We start from the raw sequence: 5,154 nt of genomic DNA, 5'->3' as shown, positions 1-5,154 counted from the left end.
GGTCCCTAATACTGTATCTGAAGTCTCTTTCCCAAATATCCAGCCTTGGTCCAAAATTCCAGCCACTAGAACCAGTCCCACAATGAGATTTCTTTAGTATGTGCCATTTCTGAGTCTGTAGCTTTTGAGGAGGATAGGGGGAGGGGGGCAAGGTGTAGGCTGGGGTTGTGGCCTTGAACAACTGCCACAATACTTTTTGTTGGACGGGCAAAGCAGGGAAATAGGCGCTAACCTTTCTGGATCTGGAATCTTCCCCTTTTGACCTCATAAGGGGAAGATTCCAGATTGGCCCATCTGAGCTTTCATTTTCTCAAAGGCAGAGCAGGATACCCAGGGCTCAGTTTACACCTAGCACCATTTCTAACCATTGGGGGACCATAGGCAGGCTGGGGGGACTCATATTAATGTTAAAGAACCTCATAAAGTGACATTACCATGCCTTGGGACCTTTAAATACATCAGTCAAGATATATTTTATTGTTCTATTCTATTCTATTATGTAGCAACACAACAGTGACACTTGCTTGGCTATAGTTAGCTGGTGTGTCAACTTGGGTTTTATGATATTTACATGGGATGTTTTTATATTTATATTTTAAAACAAAAGCCTTAGACTGTGGTTGCTTATGTAACGTCATTCTGTGCAAATCTATGGTTTTGCAGTGTGAAAGTTAAATGGAAGACTGGAGTCCCAGTGAACAACAACAACATAGGAGGTTAATCTATGAAAGTATAGTCATATGAATGAGTCAGACACAAGTGTGACCAACGTTTATTAGACAGACGTACATTAAGTCTGTCGTCTAAGGAGACCATGCAGCAGTGTGTCATAGGTCATTAACACAGAGCAGTACGAACAGACACAATGTGCCACTATTACTACACAGTAAAGAAATCCCATCTGAGCAAGTACTTCAGTCTGTATTTTCACTGAAACTGCCAAAAACCCACTTCCTGTTTTCCCTGTTGTGTTAAAGGTCCCCTGGCATGAAAATCTCACTTTATGAATTTTTAACATTAATATGCGTTCCCCCAGCCTTCGTTTAGCAGCCAGCTATTTTGGCCCAGGCTATTTTTGGTAGTTTCTGGAATTTCTGAAAGTAGCATTGCCGCTGCTTGAAATGTTTGAGTTTGCTACAGTTTGGTCTCTCCTTTTGCATCAGATCTGGAAAGTAATGAAGCGAGCTCTTCACCACATGGCGTTCAATGGTCTAACAGTTAATAGGGTTCCCCTATCAAAACACTCACGACTAATAAATATGTTGCGTCGAACGCAGGAGCTTACACATGACACTGCACTTCCTTGGATCCTCAGCTATACGCACACGCCAAGCGGGAGAAAATGGAAGGACAGACAGAAGCGACTCCTTCCATTTTAGTTACATGAGGGAAGAGTTGATAGGATCAGAGCTGATCTTGGCAGGCATGGCTTGTAAAGGTTGTCTAATGGGGGTTAGGGGTTGGTGTGGGGGTGTTGTTGGCCAAATGGAACCGCTGGAGCACAACACAGCTCACACCAAGAGAACCAGGAATCTGAAAGCCGGCCCTCCCCCTCCCATGCAAACACAGACATTAGGAGAGCAACAACACCTCCAGCACACATGCATGAACGCACGTGGTTGCACACACACAGACACTGACTAATAAAACAACTTATGCTCCTGTTTCTACTACCTGGAGCAGCAGGTGGGACACCCCTCCCCACTGGGGATGGCAGGAGGAGGGAAAGGGAAGAAGAGAGGAGAGAGGAGGCCCCCCTCCGTTGTTGGACACTAGCTGTTAGACGGAGAAAGGTTCCTATTGTCATTTGTGTCTTCTGTTGATGTGATGTCTGGAATGCATGTACATTTTCCATTCCAAATCTTTTGATCAGGGTAAAATATGCTATTATTAGCTTGAATCCTGTGTCAGTAGTGGAGGTTTAGTGTCTAAATATTTTATCTCACAGAGCCACTAGTGTAAGTCTGGTTTAAGTGAGCTCAGTAATGGATTTTTAGAGTGTTTTGTAGGGCAGGGTACCGAATTCAACACTTTTTTGGCACAGACCCAATTGCCTCTAAAGTATTGAAAATGTTCTCATCAGTTTATACCCAATGTCACTACCTAAGGAGTACACCTCATTAGTGAGCAGCAAACTTTACCAAGATCTCATAATGCATTTGATTGGATGTTTAACGTCACGTCACAGTGGCAGGCAGCGCCGGATGTTCCAGCGATTATCAGATCAAAGATCTGCTACTGATCTAACATATAATCTGTTTTCTACAAATATCCTATGTGAATATCATGAAACCCAAGTTGACACACCAGCCGTCACTGTTGTGTTGCTACAGAGAAGAATAGAATAAAGGTCCCATGGCATGATAATGTCACTTTTTTTTAGGTTTTTTAACATTAATGAGTCACCCCAGCCACTAAGGTTTATTTAAAAGAGACTTCAGATACAGTATTAGGGACCACTAAGGTCTACATAAAAGAGACTTCAGATACAGTATTAGGGACCACTAAGGTCTATATAAAGAGACTTCAGATACAGTATTAGGGACCACTAAGGTCTATATAAAGAGACTTCAGATACAGTATTAGGGACCACTAAGGTCTATATAAAGAGACTTCAGATACAGTATTAGGGACCACTAAGGTCTATATAAAGAGACTTCAGATACAGTATTAGGGACCACTAAGGTCTATATAAAGAGACTTCAGATACAGTATTAGGGACCACTAAGGTCTAAATAAAAGCATCCATAGAGCACCATGTCATGGGACTTGTAAGAAGCATAGAAAAATGTGGAAACACCTGTAATCTTCTTATTGATCATAAATGTCATACACAGACTGTCTAATGAATATTCCAGTCACACAGCTCAATGACTCGTGAGAGGCAGTTTGAGTCGCCGGAGGACACATAGAAACACAGTTTACTGTACCTAAGAGGCAATTTATTCCAATGACCTTTTTACAAATCTATTTCGCCGCGCTCTCTGTCTGGATGAGGGCAAGTGGCAGAGCGGGGGCTGCAGCTCGCGCATGGTCTGTTGTGATTACCTCGTGTGTGGCTTTGCCCTTCTACTGGCAATAATTGCCTTTTGCAAAAACGGCATTAATCATGTTGTGACAATACATAAAGCCCTTATTGGAATAAGCATTCAAAGTAGAGACAGTGTAAATGGAGCGGGCTGGACTGCGGGGGAAGAACATGGAACAAGAAGCAGTGAGTAATATGAAACCTGGATGTATACTGTGAGGGGGTACAACAAGTGAACGAGTAGGCTTCAGAGAAAGAGATAATTAATGCTGTTGTTGCCTTTGTTCTAGCAGTTGCCATCCAATCTGTCCTACTACCTTTGCAAAGAAGCTGTGTCATTACATAATGACCACAATGATATTCTTTTGATAGAATGTGCTGGCTCAAGGCAGCAAAAGATTAGTATGTAGGACCACTGAGTCATGAGTAATGATCAATAACCAAGAGAAAAACTTGCATTGGTTAACTGTCAGGACACATTTTCCACCTCGCTCGGACCAGCAAGTAACTCTCAGACGAGCAGAGGAGGTCAAATAAGCAGAGTAGTCTGAAGGGTTGTCACATTGTTCCACACAGCCATGTCTGACAGCACCTGACAGCGTCCAGCAAAGCAGTGCAGAGATGACTGATGTGGTGTCCTACAGAATCTAGGAACAGACATGTTACATTACACGTAGAAGCATGCATTTAAAAAGTGTTCAACATTTTGCTAAATAGGCCTTCTTGCTTTCTTACCATGAGCAGCTGGCTAGCTTAGCTTAGCACAAGGACTTGAAACAGGGGGAAACGGCTAGCTACGACTCTGTCCAAAGGCTGATGCTAGAAGGGAGGGTCCGGAGGGTGGGGCAAAGGCATGACCCGCCTCAGGTTGAGTCATTGGCTGGTTAGGGTTTAGTCTTGATCAACGGAAGGTTGAAGACACCCGGCGAGCGCGATGTCAGGCGCTGACCCTCACCTTTCGCTCTCTCTGTGTTGCCGTTCGTATAACCCTTCGCTATGGGAAACAACAACAAACTTTGAGCTACTTTCCAGCTACATGCTAGAAAGGGCAAGTTTTGAAGAGTGGATTATGCAATAAGGCAGGTCTGCTTGGTTGTTTCAGGGATTGTAAAGATTTCCAAAGAACACATTTAGACCATTTCCTCTCTAACTGGGACGTTTTGGGACTACCTGGTGGGGTTGCTGTGGACGAAGAAACAGTTAATTGTGTTTAATCAGGTCTAAAGCTAAAGTATATGGCCCACATTAAAATATTGTGTCAACAGTTAACTTCATTTGTCTTTTTGTGGCAATTTATTTTGCGGGGTGCAAATGTTTCACCAAAACAAGTTCCTGTGTTCGCAGCTTACCGCCACCCAAGACGATTGTGATTAGTTCAAAGAAATGCAAATAAACCCTTTTCTTTTCTCCTATCCTAGAATGTGTTTGCCTTGTAGTTGGACCTTACTCTACAGCGCTGTGAAGATAGGACCGGCAATGCCAGACTAGTTGCGTTTAAGACACGAGGAGTGAGATTGGTTAAGGATCGGGTAAGACTATCAGGTCAGCCAATCAGAGGCAGACTGAAAAACCACAAATTCAAAGTCCAGCTGTATTTGGCAGAACAAACAACATGAGCGTGACCCGAGCACTGCTGACAACAACTCCTCATGGTGAATAATATATTAAAACACACAGCGTTGCCCCAAAAGAGAACAAGCAAAGAACACAATGGTCAAGTGAATCGCGCAATAGAACAAGCCTGGAAGTCTGGCTGACTTTAGGGGCCCAAAAATAGGACACATTCCTCTGCAGCAGAGTGTGTGTGTGTGTGTGTGTGTGTGTGTGTGTATATGTCAACAGGAATACATACCAAGCTCCTGCTGAGGGGGTTTGACTTTCTCCACACAGGGAGGGAGACCAAAACAAAAGGACTGGCTGGTTTGTGCTCGCTCCAGAGCTGGATGGAGGTGGTTTGATTTCATCATGCTGCAAAGAACAAATCATAACGTTTATTACACACGCTTCGGTGGAGTGGACTGTCGCTTTTGCATTGAAAGATTGTTGTGCCTTGTGGTTTTGACCAATGCAAATAAGGTCTATTAACTGGGAAATTCAAACTAAAAATAAATGTCTTGTTTTTCATC

Source organism: Etheostoma cragini, chromosome 14 (genome assembly GCF_013103735.1).
Source record: "Etheostoma cragini isolate CJK2018 chromosome 14, CSU_Ecrag_1.0, whole genome shotgun sequence".
Taxonomy (NCBI): Eukaryota; Metazoa; Chordata; class Actinopteri; order Perciformes; family Percidae; genus Etheostoma; species Etheostoma cragini.
This window is presented reverse-complemented; position numbering follows the sequence as displayed.